A 19267-nucleotide genomic window follows, 5' to 3' on the forward strand; every position below is an offset into this window, starting at 1 on the left:
CTGACACTATTCATGAGGACACTCCGGCACTATTCATGAGGACACTCTGGCACAATTCATGAAGACACTCCGACACTATTCATGAGGACACTCCGACACTATTCATGGGGACACTCCGACACTATTCATGAAGACACTCTGACACTATTCATGAGGACACTCCGACACTATTCATGGGGACACTCCGACACTATTCATGAGGACACTCTGACACTATTCATGAAGACACTCCGACACTATTCATGAGGACACTCCGACACTATTCATGGGGACACTCCGACACTATTCATGGGGACACTCTGACACTATTCATGGGGACACTCCGACACTATTCATGATGACACTGGCACTATAAATGGGGACTCTGGCAGTATTCATGAGGACACTTTGGCGATACTTATGGAGGCACTCTGGCACTATTCATGAAGACACTCCGACACTATTCATGAGGACACTCTGACACTATTCATGATGACACTGGCACTATAAATGGGGACTCTGGCAGTATTCATGAGGACACTTTGGCGATACTTATGGAGGCACTCTGGCACTATGCATGTTTGCACTGTGGAACCTTTCTTGGGGACACTGCAGCCACTTCTTTGTCCAGGGTCCTGCTCTGTGCCGATAAATATCAGTGCTCATAGGCAGATGGTCACCTACAGTAGAAGTAAAACAGAGCAGTAATCATATGACAGCCGCTCCATTCTCATCATACAAGACTGTGTCACTAACCCCTTGCACTGGCCCACCAAATATCAGAGGACCCTTCTGGGGGTCCCGGTTCTGATACAATAATGGGCCCCGAAGGTCCAGCAGAAGACAACCCCTCCTGGATCAATAACTTTCCACCGGGCTCCATTTCTCACGAATAACTTATTGATAATGTGACCGGTAATAAAAGATGGCGTTGTGATTATAGGGGACGTGTTCTGTATAGATGGGGGGCCCGGTCGGACGCGCGCTGCCTCCTATGGGTCGGTCATCCTATTATGCAGCGTTGGGGGTAGGGGATTGATTTTCCTCAGTCCCCCCCCCCCCACCCTGTAGGGGGAGGGTAGATTCCATGTTTAATTATTCATGCCCCTCGCTGGTTTCCGCATTGATCTCCGTTATTTCCACATCTGCTGCGTGCATCGTCTCGGGAGCAGGACGGACGCGGCACGCTGATGTCGGGAGGGTGACGTGAGCGCTTGGGTGTGGACATTTATAACTTGTAGGGAAGGGCAGGGAACATGTGCCAAGTATGAGCACACACGCCCGCTCCCAGCTGTCACAACATGCGGCTGCCCCGTACACACCGCGCTGCGGGACTCATAACAGTAACGCGACAACACGTCCGCCCGCGCCGTTCACAGCTCCGATATCATCATCTGCAATCATCCTTAGAAGATTTGTCCCTGTGGCCCATGTTCACACCAGAGATCATGAACCCGGAAACAGCGAGACGGAGAACGTCAGTCCGTCGCATACGTTCTGTCTTTTTCCAATACGTGCGCGCCATTGCGCGATCTAAATAACCAGCTGGAGGCCTCAGTAGCTGTGGGCGCGCTCCGTGATCGCGGCACAGACGGGCAGCGGAGTGTCGTCCGCAATTACGGTCCGTGCGCACACAAGGCGTGCATTGATTTCAATGAGCCTGGACCACGTGTTTAATAACATGTCCTATTTTTTTTTTGCGGTCCGTACTCGCCCCCGGACTACCCCTTTAACAGAACCGGACGGGTCCCCCCACCCTTACACGTCCTGGTTATGACGGCCCGTAGACCGCGTATCTCCCGTTTTTACACGCCCCTCCGCACCCCTATAGACTATTCTGCTACTCACGAGGTAAACGTAAAGAACCCAGAAATTACACCGCCATCTTCTCCGCCACTAATTATCCACCGAGCGTAACTCTACGTGGCCGCAGAATACGTCTCTACCCCTCCCTCTATCACGACCCATGGGACCGCCCGCAGATACCAACATTTTAGGCCAAAACTGACTTTCGGTCCACGGGCCGTATAGTCCCAGAGGGGACTCCATAGATCACACCGTATTCCCAGAGGGGACTCCATAGATCACACCGTATTCCCAAAGGGGACTCCAGAGATCACACCGTATTCCCAGAGGGGACTCCATAGATTACACCGTATTCCCAGAGGGGACTCCATAGATCACACCGTATTCCCAGAGGGGACTCCATAGATCACACCGTATTCCCAGAGGGGACTCCATAGATCACACCGTATTCCCAGAGGGGACTCCATAGATCACACAGTATTCCCAGAGGGGACTCCATAGATCACACCGTATTCCCAGAGGGGACTCCATAGATCACACCGTATTCCCAGAGGGGACTCCATAGATCAGGTCGGGAAACTACCGATCCTCCCTCGCCCAAAATTATTTGTAGATAAATTTTCGTTACTAATGAACGAGGCGGCTCAGTACAAAGAACGAGGGGTAGAACTTCGTTACCATGTGGGGTCAATTCATTGCTCTACTTAGACCCAATGACGCTCCTGTAGTCCGGACTTCCGGCACGTACTCATCTAGTGCTGAAACCTCAGAGAAGCGTGACCGCGTAGCTGCGCGTTTCGGCTGAGAGGGCTGAAGCCTCATAGAAAAGGCTTGTAGGGTCTGTGTTTTGGCGCCATATATTTGTGCGCTGTAAAGACTTGTCCTATTTTCCTGACGACACGGGAGAAGAAAGCCGAAGACGGACATTTGAGAATTGCTGAGTAAAACGCGTTTGCGGCGCCAAACAGATGCTGTAAGTAGCCGGATTTCAGGACCGGGCGCGAGCGGTTGTACGCCAGACAGGACGGAAGCTGTCGATTGCCAAGAGGGGCAGACGCCGCGGAGGGCCGCTAGTCTGATTGTGGAGCTGGAGCCGCTGTGAACGGGACTAACGTGGACAGAGTTGAATAAGGGGAAAGTCATCATCACCGCCAACGATTGTATAAAGTAGTTTTTATTACAAACGTTCATTTGCCGCACCGCAGCTATGAGGAACTACAACTCCCAGCATGCTGAAAGCTTTCAGGGTTGGTGGGAGTTGTAGTTCCATTGCAGCAGCCACAGGAGCCCTCAGACCTTACCGCTCTTTATACCCTACTACAAATTAGTCCTCATGTATAAGAATTAACAAGGTTGCTTTCATCCAAAAACAGCGCCACACCTGTTCACAGGTTGCGTGTGGTATTGCAGGCCCATTGCTGAACTGCAATATCAGACAGGACACATGGACAGGTGTGGCGCTGTGTTCCGTACAGAGCAGACACATTAAGCAGTTGCCTATGGCAACCAATACGAGCAACGCTTTCATTTTTCTAGTACAGCTGTTCCACGCTGCACCCAATCAGACCGCTGCTATCCTGCGTTACAAAAGTGAAAGCTTGGATCTGATTGGTTGCTATGAGGCCCACCTGCACTAGAGAAAAGAAAGATGGGATCTGATTGGTTGCTATTGGCAACACGTTATCCCCATTGTAGGCTGATGTGTGGCGCACAGGTGACGGTCGGATGCTGCGCACATACACACGTTACATAGCGCCAGTGCTGCGGCATTACTGACGGACCGCTCCCTCCTGCCACCGGTGCCGGATTATCAGCTCTGTGTCCTCAGAGATGTAAAAGAAGCAGACAGCCAGGGAACAATAGCGCCCGCCCCGCCCTGCCGTGCTCCTCCCCGCCAGGCCCGGCCCCGTCCCCGCCCCCGCTGCTGCTCGCTGTCGGGCTGTGCTCGGTGTCCCGGCTTCCTGTGTCTCGGAGGTGAGCGCTGGTCGGTGTGATGTACTGAGAGGTGACTGACCACCGGGAGCGGGGAGACCTCCATTATCTGCGGCGTGTGAGAACCGGGAGCCCGCCTCATCCGTGAGTATCACCCGGGTCATGTATGTAACGTGTTCTACCTGTGCGTTACTGACGTCAGCACCGTGCCATAATAAGGTTATAATGAGATACAGGACCCGGTGACATCACTGTGATATAATAACCTTATAATGAGATACAGGACCCGGTGACATCACTGTGATATAATAACCTTATAATGAGATACAGGATCCGGTGACATCACAGTGATATAATAACCTTATAATGAGATACAGGAGCCGGTGACATCACTGTGATATAATAACCTTATAATGAGATACAGGAGCGGGTGACATCACTGTGATATAATAACCTTATAATGAGATACAGGATCCGGTGACATCACTGTGATATAATAACCTTATACTGAGGTACAGGAGCCGGTGACATCACTGTGATATAATAAGGTTATAATGAGATACAGGAGCCGGTGACATCACTGTGATATAATAACCTTATAATGAGATACAGGAGCCGGTGACATCACTGTGATATAATAACCTTATAATGAGATACAGGACCCGGTGACATCACTGTGACATAATAACCTTATAATGAGATGCAGGACCCGGTGACATCACTGTGATATAATAACCTTATAATGAGATACAGGAGCCGGTGACATCACTGTGATATAATAACCTTATAATGAGATACAGGAGCCGGTGACATCACTGTGATATAATAACCTTATAATGAGATACAGGAGCCGGTGACATCACTGTGATATAATAACCTTATAATGAGATACAGGAGCGGGTGACATCACTGTGATATAATAACCTTATAATGAGATACAGGATCCGGTGACATCACTGTGACATAATAACCTTATAATGAGATACAGGACCCGGTGACATCACTGTGATATAATAAGGTTATAATGAGATACAGGATCCGGTGACATCACTGTGATATAATAACCTTATAATGAGATACAGGACCCGGTGACATCACTGTGACATAATAACCTTATAATGAGATACAGGAGCGGGTGACATCACTGTGATATAATAACCTTATAATGAGATACAGGACCCGGTGACATCACTGTGACATAATAACCTTATAATGAGATACAGGACCCGGTGACATCATTGTGACATAATAAGCTTATAATGAGATACAGGATCCGGTGACATCACTGTGATATAATAACCTTATAATGAGATACAGGAGCCGGTGACATCACTGTGATATAATAACCTTATAATGAGATACAGGAGCCGGTGACATCACTGTGACATAATAACCTTATAATGAGATACAGGAGCCGGTGACATCACTGTGATATAATAACCTTATAATGAGATACAGGAGCCGGTGACATCACTGTGATATAATAACCTTATAATGAGATACAGGAGCCGGTGACATCACTGTGATATAATAACCTTATAATGAGATACAGGACCCGGTGACATCACTGTGATATAATAACCTTATAATGAGATACAGGACCCGGTGACCTCACTGTGATATAATAACCTTATAATGAGATACAGGAGCGGGTGACATCACTGTGATATAATAACCTTATAATGAGATACAGGACCCGGTGACATCACTGTGATATAATAACCTTATAATGAGATACAGGACCCGGTGACATCACTGTGACATAATAACCTTATAATGAGATACAGGAGCGGGTGACATCACTGTGATATAATAACCTTATAATGAGATACAGGATCCGGTGACATCACTGTGACATAATAACCTTATAATGAGATACAGGAGCGGGTGACATCACTGTGATATAATAACCTTATAATGAGATACAGGACCCGGTGACATCACTGTGATATAATAACCTTATAATGAGATACAGGACCCGGTGACATCACTGTGATATAATAACCTTATAATGAGATACAGGAGCCGGTGACATCACTGTGATATAATAACCTTATAATGAGGTACAGGAGCGGGTGACATCACTGTGATATAATAACCTTATAATGAGATACAGGACCCGGTGACATCACTGTGATATAATAACCTTATAATGAGATACAGGACCCGGTGACATCACTGTGATATAATAACCTTATAATGAGATACAGGACCCGGTGACATCACTGTGATATAATAACCTTATAATGAGATACAGGAGCCGGTGACATCACTGTGATATAATAACCTTATAATGAGATACAGGAGCGGGTGACATCACTGTGATATAATAACCTTATAATGAGATACAGGAGCGGGTGACATCACTGTGATATAATAACCTTATAATGAGATACAGGAGCGGGTGACATCACTGTGATATAATAACCTTATAATGAGATACAGGATCCGGTGACATCACAGTGATATAATAACCTTATAATGAGATACAGGACCCGGTGACATCACTGTGATATAATAACCTTATAATGAGATACAGGATCCGGTGACATCACAGTGATATAATAACCTTATAATGAGATACAGGACCCGGTGACATCACTGTGATATAATAACCTTATAATGAGATACAGGAGCCGGTGACATCACTGTGATATAATAACCTTATAATGAGATACAGGATCCGGTGACATCACTGTGATATAATAACCTTATAATGAGATATAGGATCCGGTGACATCACTGTGATATAATAACCTTATAATGAGATACAGGAGCGGATGACATCACTGTGATATAATAACCTTATAATGAGATACAGGAGCGGGTGACATCACTGTGATATAATAACCTTATAATGAGATACAGGATCCGGTGACATCACAGTGATATAATAACCTTATAATGAGATACAGGACCCGGTGACATCACTGTGATATAATAACCTTATAATGAGATACAGGAGCCGGTGACATCACTGTGATATAATAACCTTATAATGAGATACAGGATCCGGTGACATCACTGTGATATAATAACCTTATAATGAGATATAGGATCCGGTGACATCACTGTGATATAATAACCTTATAATGAGATACAGGAGCGGATGACATCACTGTGATATAATAACCTTATAATGAGATACAGGAGCGGGTGACATCACTGTGATATAATAACCTTATAATGAGATACAGGAGCGGGTGACATCACTGTGATATAATAACCTTATAATGAGATACAGAAGCCGGTGACATCACTGTGATATAATAACCTTATAATGAGATACAGGACCCGGTGACATCACTGTGATATAATAACCTTATAATGAGATACAGGATCCGGTGACATCACTGTGATATAATAACCTTATAATGAGATACAGGATCCGGTGACATCACTGTGATATAATAACCTTATAATGAGATACAGAAGCCGGTGACATCACTGTGATATAATAACCTTATAATGAGATACAGGAGCGGGTGACATCACTGTGATATAATAACCTTATAATGAGATACAGGAGCGGGTGACATCACTGTGATATAATAACCTTATAATGAGATACAGGATCCGGTGACATCACTGTGACATAATAACCTTATAATGAGATACAGAAGCCGGTGACATCACTGTGATATAATAACCTTATAATGAGATACAGGACCCGGTGACATCACTGTGATATAATAACCTTATAATGAGATACAGGACCCGGTGACATCACTGTGATATAATAACCTTATAATGAGATACAGGAGCGGGTGACATCACTGTGATATAATAACCTTATAATGAGATACAGGAGCGGGTGACATCACTGTGATATAATAACCTTATAATGAGATACAGGAGCGGGTGACATCACTGTGATATAATAACCTTATAATGAGATACAGGAGCGGGTGACATCACTGTGATATAATAACCTTATAATGAGATACAGGAGCGGGTGACATCACTGTGATATAATAACCTTATAATGAGATACAGGAGCGGGTGACATCACTGTGATATAATAACCTTATAATGAGATACAGGAGCGGGTGACATCACTGTGATATAATAACCTTATAATGAGATACAGGAGCCGGGGACATCACTGTGATATAATAACCTTATAATGAGATACAGGAGCGGGTGACATCACTGTGATATAATAACCTTATAATGAGATACAGGATCCGGTGACATCACTGTGATATAATAACCTTATAATGAGATACAGGACCCGGTGACATCACTGTGATATAATAACCTTATAATGAGATACAGGAGCGGGTGACATCACTGTGATATAATAACCTTATAATGAGATACAGGAGCCGGTGACATCACTGTGACATAATAACCTTATAATGAGATACAGGAGCCGGTGACATCACTGTGATATAATAACCTTATAATGAGGTACAGGACCCGGTGACATCACTGTGATATAATAACCTTATAATGAGATACAGGAGCGGATGACATCACTGTGATATAATAACCTTATAATGAGATACAGGAGCGGGTTACATCACTGTGATATAATAACCTTATAATGAGATACAGGACCCGGTGACATCACTGTGATATAATAACCTTATAATGAGATACAGGTGCCGGGGACATCACTGTGATATAATAACCTTATAATGAGATACAGGAGCGGGTGACATCACAGTGATATAATAACCTTATAATGAGATACAGGACCCGGTGACATCACTGTGATATAATAACCTTATAATGAGATACAGGACCCGGTGACATCACAGTGATATAATAACCTTATAATGAGATACAGGAGCGGGTGACATCACTGTGATATAACCTTATAATGAGATACAGGAGCCGGGGACATCACTGTGATATAATAACCTTATAATGAGATACAGGATCCGGTGACATCACTGTGATATAATAACCTTATAATGTGATACAGGACCCGGTGACATCACTGTGATATAATAACCTTATAATGAGATACAGGACCCGGTGACATCACTGTGATATAATAACCTTATAATGAGATACAGGAGCGGGTGACATCACTGTGATATAACCTTATAATGAGATACAGGATCCGGTGACATCATTGTGATATAATAACCTTATAATGAGATACAGGATCCGGTGACATCACTGTGACATAATAACCTTATAATGAGATACAGGATCCGGTGACATCACTGTGACATAATAACCTTATAATGAGATACAGAAGCCGGTGACATCACTGTGATATAATAACCTTATAATGAGATACAGGACCCGGTGACATCACTGTGATATAATAACCTTATAATGAGATACAGGACCCGGTGACATCACTGTGATATAATAACCTTATAATGAGATACAGGACCCGGTGACATCACTGTGATATAATAACCTTATAATGAGATACAGGAGCGGGTGACATCACTGTGATATAATAACCTTATAATGAGATACAGGAGCGGGTGACATCACTGTGATATAATAACCTTATAATGAGATACAGGAGCGGGTGACATCACTGTGATATAATAACCTTATAATGAGATACAGGAGCGGGTGACATCACTGTGATATAATAACCTTATAATGAGATACAGGAGCGGGTGACATCACTGTGATATAATAACCTTATAATGAGATACAGGAGCCGGGGACATCACTGTGATATAATAACCTTATAATGAGATACAGGAGCGGGTGACATCACTGTGATATAATAACCTTATAATGAGATACAGGATCCGGTGACATCACTGTGATATAATAACCTTATAATGAGATACAGGACCCGGTGACATCACTGTGATATAATAACCTTATAATGAGATACAGGAGCGGGTGACATCACTGTGATATAATAACCTTATAATGAGATACAGGAGCCGGTGACATCACTGTGACATAATAACCTTATAATGAGATACAGGAGCCGGTGACATCACTGTGATATAATAACCTTATAATGAGGTACAGGACCCGGTGACATCACTGTGATATAATAACCTTATAATGAGATACAGGAGCGGATGACATCACTGTGATATAATAACCTTATAATGAGATACAGGAGCGGGTTACATCACTGTGATATAATAACCTTATAATGAGATACAGGACCCGGTGACATCACTGTGATATAATAACCTTATAATGAGATACAGGTGCCGGGGACATCACTGTGATATAATAACCTTATAATGAGATACAGGAGCGGGTGACATCACAGTGATATAATAACCTTATAATGAGATACAGGACCCGGTGACATCACTGTGATATAATAACCTTATAATGAGATACAGGACCCGGTGACATCACAGTGATATAATAACCTTATAATGAGATACAGGAGCGGGTGACATCACTGTGATATAACCTTATAATGAGATACAGGAGCCGGGGACATCACTGTGATATAATAACCTTATAATGAGATACAGGATCCGGTGACATCACTGTGATATAATAACCTTATAATGTGATACAGGACCCGGTGACATCACTGTGATATAATAACCTTATAATGTGATACAGGAGCCGGTGACATCACTGAGATATAATAACCTTATAATGAGATACAGGACCCGGTGACATCACTGTGATATAATAACCTTATAATGAGATACAGGACCCGGTGACATCACTGTGATATAATAACCTTATAATGAGATACAGGAGCGGGTGACATCACTGTGATATAACCTTATAATGAGATACAGGATCCGGTGACATCATTGTGATATAATAACCTTATAATGAGATACAGGACCCGGTGACATCACTGAGATATAATAACCTTATAATGAGATACAGGACCCGGTGACATCACTGTGATATAATTACCTTATAATGAGATACAGGACCCGGTGACATCACTGAGATATAATAACCTTATAATGAGATACAGGACCCGGTGACATCACTGTGATATAATAACCTTATAATGAGATACAGGAGCGGGTGACATCACTGTGATATAACCTTATAATGAGATACAGGATCCGGTGACATCACTGTGATATAATAACCTTATAATGAGATACAGGAGCGGGTGACATCACTGTGTTATAATAACCTTATAATGAGATACAGGACCCGGTGACATCACTGTGATATAATAACCTTATAATGAGATGCAGGACCCGGTGACATCACTGTGATATAATAACCTTATAATGAGATACAGGACCCGGTGACATCACTGTGATATAACCTTATAATGAGATACAGGACCCGGTGACATCACTGTGATATAATAACCTTATAATGAGATACAGGAGTGGGTGACATCACTGTGATATAATAACCTTATAATGAGATACAGGAGCGGGTGACATCACTGTGATATAACCTTATAATGAGATACAGGAGCGGGTGACATCACTGTGATATAATAACCTTATAATGAGATACAGGATCCGGTGACATCACTGTGATATAATAACCTTATAATGAGATACAGGAGCCGGTGACATCACTGTGATATAATAACCTTATAATGAGATACAGGACCCGGTGACATCACTGTGATATAATTACCTTATAATGAGATACAGGACCCGGTGACATCACTGAGATATAATAACCTTATAATGAGATACAGGACCCGGTGACATCACTGTGATATAATAACCTTATAATGAGATACAGGAGCGGGTGACATCACTGTGATATAACCTTATAATGAGATACAGGATCCGGTGACATCACTGTGATATAATAACCTTATAATGAGATACAGGAGCGGGTGACATCACTGTGTTATAATAACCTTATAATGAGATACAGGACCCGGTGACATCACTGTGATATAATAACCTTATAATGAGATGCAGGACCCGGTGACATCACTGTGATATAATAACCTTATAATGAGATACAGGACCCGGTGACATCACTGTGATATAACCTTATAATGAGATACAGGACCCGGTGACATCACTGTGATATAATAACCTTATAATGAGATACAGGAGTGGGTGACATCACTGTGATATAATAACCTTATAATGAGATACAGGAGCGGGTGACATCACTGTGATATAACCTTATAATGAGATACAGGAGCGGGTGACATCACTGTGATATAATAACCTTATAATGAGATACAGGATCCGGTGACATCACTGTGATATAATAACCTTATAATGAGATACAGGAGCCGGTGACATCACTGTGATATAATAACCTTATAATGAGATACAGGAGCCGGTGACATCACTGTGATATAATAACCTTATAATGAGATACAGGATCCGGTGACATCACTGTGATATAATAACCTTATAATGAGATACAGGAGTGGGTGACATCACTGTGATATAATAACCTTATAATGAGATACAGGATCCGGTGACATCACAGTGATATAATAACCTTATAATGAGATACAGGACCCGGTGACATCACTGTGATATAATAACCTTATAATGAGATACAGGAGCGGGTGACATCACTGTGATATAATAACCTTATAATGAGATGCAGGATCCGGTGACATCACTGTGATATAATAACCTTATATTGAGATACAGGAGTGTGTGACATCACTGTGATATAATAACCTTATAATGAGATACAGGAGCCGGTGACATCACTGTGATATAATAACCTTATAATGAGATACAGGAGCCGGTGACATCACTGTGATATAATAACCTTATAATGAGATACATGAGCCGGTGACATCACTGTGATATAATAACCTTATAATGAGATACAGGAGCCGGTGACATCACTGTGATATAATAACCTTATAATGAGATACAGGAGCGGGTGACATCACTGTGATATAACCTTATGAGATACAGGATCCGGTGACATCACTGTGATATAATAACCTTATAATGAGATGCAGGATCCGGTGACATCACTGTGATATAATAACCTTATAATGAGATACAGGAGCCGGTGACATCACTGTGATATAATAACCTTATAATGAGATACAGGAGCGGATGACATCACTGTGATATAATAACCTTATAATGAGATACAGGAGCGGGTGACATCACTGTGATATAATAACCTTATAATGAGATGCAGGATCCGGTGACATCACTGTGATATAATAACCTTATAATGAGATGCAGGATCCGGTGACATCACTGTGATATAATAACCTTATAATGAGATACAGGAGCCGGTGACATCACTGTGATATAATAACCTTATAATGAGATGCAGGAGCGGGCGACATCACTGTGATATAATAACCTTATAATGAGATACAGGAGCGGATGACATCACTGTGATATAATAACCTTATAATGAGATACAGGAGCGGGTGACATCACTGTGATATAATAACCTTATAATGAGATACAGGAGCGGGTGACATCACTGTGATATAATAACCTTATAACGAGATACAGGACCCGGTGACATCACTGTGATATAATAACCTTATAATGAGATACAGGACCCGGTGACATCACTGTGATATAATAACCTTATAATGAGATACAGGAGCGGGTGACATCACTGTGATATAATAACCTTATAATGAGATACAGGAGCGGGTGACATCACTGTGATATAATAACCTTATAATGAGATACAGGAGCGGGTGACATCACTGTGATATAATAACCTTATAATGAGATACAGGATCCGGTGACATCACTGTGATATAATCTTATAATGAGATACATGATCCGGTGACATCACTGTGATATAATAACCTTATAATGAGATACAGGAGCAGATGACATCACTGTGATATAATAACCTTATAATGAGATACAGGAGCAGGTGACATCACTGTGATATAATAACCTTATAATGAGATACAGGATCCGGTTACATCACTGTGATATAATAACCTTATAATGAGATACAGGACCCGGTAACATCACTGTGATATAATAACCTTATAATGAGATGCAGGACCCGGTGACATCACTGTGATATAATAACCTTATAATGAGATACAGGATCCGATGACATCACTGTGATATAATAACCTTATAATGAGATGCAGGACCCGGTGACATCACTGTGATATAATAACCTTATAATGAGATACAGGATCCGGTGACATCACTGTGATAACCTTATAATGAGATACAGGAGCGGATGACATCACTGTGATATAATAACCTTATAATGAGATACAGGACCCGGTGACATCACTGTGATATAATAACCTTATAATGAGATGCAGGACCCGGTGACATCACTGTGATATAATAACCTTATAATGAGATGCAGGATCCGATGACATCACTGTGATATAATAACCTTATAATGAGATGCAGGACCCGGTGACATCACTGTGATATAATAACCTTATAATGAGATGCAGGACCCGGTGACATCACTGTGATATAATAACCTTATAATGAGATGCAGGATCCGATGACATCACTGTGATATAATAACCTTATAATGAGATGCAGGACCCGGTGACATCACTGTGATATAATAACCTTATAATGAGATACAGGATCCGGTGACATCACTGTGATATAATAACCTTATACTGAGGTACAGGTCCGGTGACATCACTGTGATATAATAACCTTATACTGAGGTACAGGTCCGGTGACATCACTGTGATATAACCTTATAATGAGATACAGGACCCGGTGACATCACTGTGATATAATAACCTTATAATGAGATACAGGACCCGGTGACATCACTGTGATATAACCTTATAATGAGGTACAGGTCCGGTGACATCACCTTCTAGTGAGGTACAGGACCCGGTGACATCACCTTATAACGAGGTACAGGACCGGTGACATCACGGTGTATTTCAGCACTTGGGCCTCCTTGTGTTCCTCCTGGTTGATGTGGAGAATTTCCTTCACAAAGTCAGGAAGAGATGACGCCTTTCCTGTCTGCACTTCAGAGACCGGAGGGAGACCTCACATACCCCGATATTACATGCCTCCTCCCTGTATACTGTCTGTATATTACATGCCTCCTCCCTGTATACTGTCTGTATATTACATGCCTCCTCCCTGTATACTGTCTGTATATTACATGCCTCCTCCCTGTATACTGTCTGTATATTACATGCCTCCTCCCTGTATACTGTCTGTATATTACATGCCTCCTCCCTGTATACTGTCTGTATATTACATGCCTCCTCCCTGTATACTGTCTGTATATTACATGCCTCCTCCCTGTATACTGTCTGTATATTACATGCCTCCTTCCTGTATACTGTCTGTATATTACATGCCTCCTTCCTGTATACTGTCTGTATATTACATGCCTCCTTCCTGTATACTGTCTGTATGTTACATGCCTCCTTCCTGTATACTGTCTGTATATTACATGCCTCCTTCCTGTATACTGTCTGTATATTACATGCCTCCTCCCCGTATACTGTCTGTATGTTACATGCCTCCTCCCTGTATACGGTGTCCTCTCTCTGTATATTAGATGTCGGGCTCTGCTCTCTCCTCTCCGTATACTGTCTCCTCTCTCTGTATATTAGATGTCGGGCTCTGCTCTCTCCTCTCCGTATACGGTCTCCTCTCTCTGTATATTAGATGTCGGGCTCTGCTCTCTCCTCTCTGTATACTGTCTCCTCTCTCTGTATATTAGATGTCGGGCTCTGCTCTCTCCTCTCTGTATACTGTCTCCTCTCTCTGTATATTAGATGTCGGGCTCTGCTCTCTCCTCTCTGTATACTGTCTCCTCTCTCTGTATATTAGATGTCGGGCTCGGCTCTCTCCTCTCTGTATACTGTCTCCTCTCTCTGTATATTAGATGTCGGGCTCGGCTCTCTCCTCTCTGTATACTGTCTCCTCTCTCTGTATATTAGATGTCGGGCTCTGCTCTCTCCTCTCTGTATACTGTCTCCTCTCTCTGTATATTAGATGTCGGGCTCGGCTCTCTCCTCTCTGTATACTGTCTCCTCTCTCTGTATATTAGATGTCGGGCTCTGCTCTCTCCTCTCTGTATACTGTCTCCTCTCTCTGTATATTAGATGTCGGGCTCTGCTCTCTCCTCTCTGTATACTGTCTCCTCTCTCTGTGTATTAGATGTCAGGCTCTGCTCTCTCCTCTCTGTATACTGTCTCCTCTCTGTATATTAGATGTCGGGCTCTGCTCTCTCCTCTCTGTATACTGTCTCCTCTCTCTGTATATTAGATGTCGGGCTCTGCGCTCTCCCCTGTATACTGTCTCCTCTCTCTGTATATTAGATGTCGGGCTCGGCTCTCTCCTCTCTGTATACTGTCTCCTCTCTCTGTATATTAGATGTCGGGCTCTGCTCTCTCCTCTCTCTGTATATTAGATGTCGGGCTCTGCTCTCTCCTCTCTGTATACTGTCTCCTCTCTCTGTATATTAGATGTCGGGCTCTGCTCTCTCCTCTCTGTATACTGTCTCCTCTCTCTGTATATTAGATGTCGGGCTCTGCGCTCTCCTCTGTATACTGTCTCCTCTCTCTGTATATTAGATGTCGGGCTCTGCTCTCCCCTCTGTATACTGTCTCCTCTCTCTGTATATTAGATGTCGGGCTCTGCTCTCTCCTCTCTGTATACTGTCTCCTCTCTCTGTATATTAGATGTCGGGCTCTGCTCTCTCCTCTCTGTATACTGTCTCCTCTCTCTGTATATTAGATGTCGGGCTCTGCGCTCTCCTCTGTATACTGTCTCCTCTCTCTGTATATTAGATGTCGGGCTCTGCTCTCCCCTCTGTATACTGTCTCCTCTCTCTGTATATTAGATGTCGGGCTCTGCTCTCTCCTCTCTGTATACGGTCTCCTCTCTCTGTATATTAGATGTCTGGCTCTGCGCTCTCCTCTCTGTATACTGTCTCCTCTTTCTGTATATTAGATGTCGGGCTCTGCGCTCTCCCCTCTGTATACTGTCTCCTCTCTCTGTATATTAGATGTCGGGCTCTGCGCTCTCCTCTCTGTATACTGTCTCCTCTCTCTGTATATTAGATGTCGGGCTCTGAGCTCTCCTCTCTGTATACTGTCTCCTCTCTCTGTATATTAGATGTCGGGCTCTGCTCTCTCCTCTCTGTATACTGTCTCCTCTCTCTGTATATTAGATGTCGGGCTCTGCTCTCTCCTCTCTGTATACTGTCTCCCCTCTCTGTATATTAGATGTCGGGCTCTGCTCTCTCCTCTCTGTATACTGTCTCCTCTCTCTGTATATTAGATGTCGGGCTCTGCTTTCTCCTCTCTGTATACTGTCTCCTCTCTCTGTATATTAGATGTCGGGCTCTGCTCTCTCCTCCCTGTATACTGTCTCCTCTCTGTATATTAGATGTCGGGCTCTGCGCTCTCCTCTCTGTATACTGTCTCCTCTCTCTGTATATTAGATGTCGGGCTCTGCTCTCTCCTCTCTGTATACTGTCTCCTCTCTCTGTATATTAGATGTCGGGCTCTGCTCTCTCCTCTCTGTATACTGTCTCCTCTCTCTGTATATTAGATGTTGGGCTCTGCTTTCTCCTCTCTGTATACTGTCTCCTCTCTCTGTATATTAGATGTCGGGCTCTGCTCTCTCCTCTCCGTATACTGTCTCCTCTCTCTGTATATTAGATGTCGGGCTCTGCTCTCTCCTCTCTGTATACTGTCTCCTCTCTCTGTATATTAGATGTCGGGCTCTGCTCTCTCCTCTCTGTATACGGTGTCCTCTCTCTGTATATTAGATGTCGGGCTCTGCTCTCTCCTCTCTGTATACTGTCTCCTCTCTCTGTATATTAGATGTCGGGCTCTGCTCTCTCCTCTCTGTATACTGTCTCCTCTCTCTGTATATTAGATGTCGGGCTCTGCTCTCTCCTCTCTGTATACTGTCTCCTCTCTGTATATTAGATGTCGGGCTCTGCGCTCTCTCCTCTCTGTATACTGTCTCCTCTCTCTGTATATTAGATGTCGGGCTCTGCTCTCTCCTCTCTGTATACTGTCTCCTCTCTCTGTATATTAGATGTCGGGCTCTGCGCTCTCCCCTCTGTATACTGTCTCCTCTCTCTGTATATTAGATGTCGGGCTCTGCTCTCTCCTCTCTGTATACTGTCTCCTCTCTCTGTATATTAGATGTCGGGCTCTGCGCTCTCCTCTCTGTATACTGTCTCCTCTCTCTGTATATTAGATGTCGGGCTCTGCGCTCTCCCCTGTATACTGTCTCCTCTCTGTGTATTAGATGTCGGGCTCTGCGCTCTCCCCTCTGTATACGGGTTCCTCTCTCTGTATATTAGATGTCGGGCTCTGCGCTCTCCCCTCTGTATACTGTCTCCTTTCTCTGTATATTAGATGTTGGGCTCTGCTTTCTCCTCTCTGTATACTGTCTCCTCTCTCTGTATATTAGATGTCGGGCTCTGCTCTCCTCTCTGTATACTGTCTCCTCTCTCTGTATATTAGATGTTGGGCTCTGCTTTCTCCTCTCTGTATACTGTCTCCTCTCTCTGTATATTAGATGTCGGGCTCTGCTCTCTCCCCTCTGTATACTGTCTCCTCTCTCTGTATATTAGATGTCGGGCTCTGCTCTCTCCTCTCTGTATACGGTGTCCTCTCTCTGTATATTAGATGTCGGGCTCTGCTCTCTCCCCTCTGTATCCTGTCTCCTCTCTCTGTATATTAGATGTCGGGCTCTGCTCTCTCCTCTCTGTATACAGTCTACTCTCTCTGTATATTAGATGTCGGGCTCTGCGCTCTCCTCTCTGTATACAGTCTCCTCTCTCTGTATATTAGATGTCGGGCTCTGCTCTCTCCTCTCTGTATATTACATGCCTCCTCCCTGTATACTGTCTGTATATTACATGCCTACTCCCTGTATACTGTCTGTATATTACATGCCTCCTTCCTGTATACTGTCTGTATGTTACATGCCTCCTCCCCGTATACTGTCTGTATGTTACATGCCTCCTCCCTGTATACGGTGTCCTCTCTCTGTATATTAGATGTCGGGCTCTGCTCTCTCCTCTCTGTATACTGTCTCCTCTCTCTGTATATTAGATGTCGGGCTCTGCGCTCTCCCCTGTATACTGTCTCCTCTCTCTGTGTATTAGATGTCGGGCTCTGCGCTCTCCCCTCTGTATACGGGTTCCTCTCTCTGTATATTAGATGTCGGGCTCTGCTCTCCTCTCTGTATACTGTCTCCTTTCTCTGTATATTAGATGTTGGGCTCTGCTTTCTCCTCTCTGTATACTGTCTCCTCTCTCTGTATATTAGATGTCGGGCTCTGCTCTCTCCCCTCTGTATCCTGTCTCCTCTCTCTGTATATTAGATGTCGGGCTCTGCTCTCTCCTCTCTCTGTATATTAGATGTCGGGCTCTGCTTTCTCCTCTCTGTATACTGTCTCCTCTCTCTGTATATTAGATGTTGGGCTCTGCTTTCTCCTCTCTGTATACTGTCTCTCTCTGTATATTAGATGTCGGGCTCTGCTCTCTCCCCTCTGTATACTGTCTCCTCTCTCTGTATATTAGATGTCGGGCTCTGCTTTCTCCTCTCTGTATCCTGTCTCCTCTCTCTGTATATTAGATGTCGGGCTCTGCGCTCTCCTCTCTGTATACAGTCTCCTCTCTCTGTATATTAGATGTCGGGCTCTGCTCTCTCCTCTCTGTATATTACATGCCTCCTCCCTGTATACTG

At 43.5% G+C, this 19267-nt stretch overlaps 1 protein-coding gene across 1 annotated transcript in view; it reads left to right on the top strand.

Moving 5' to 3' along the window:
- Positions 1-3461: 3461 nt before the first annotated feature.
- Positions 3462-19267, top strand: part of LOC142729710 (uncharacterized) — a 60427-nt gene continuing 44621 nt past the window's right edge. Inside the window, exon 1 of the mRNA XM_075849296.1 lies at positions 3462-3861. The gene's annotated coding sequence lies outside the window, so the exon portion shown is untranslated. The remainder of the gene's footprint in view (positions 3862-19267) is intronic.

The sequence above is a fragment of the Rhinoderma darwinii genome, unplaced genomic scaffold (assembly GCF_050947455.1).
Source record: "Rhinoderma darwinii isolate aRhiDar2 unplaced genomic scaffold, aRhiDar2.hap1 Scaffold_732, whole genome shotgun sequence".
Taxonomy (NCBI): domain Eukaryota; kingdom Metazoa; phylum Chordata; class Amphibia; order Anura; family Rhinodermatidae; genus Rhinoderma; species Rhinoderma darwinii.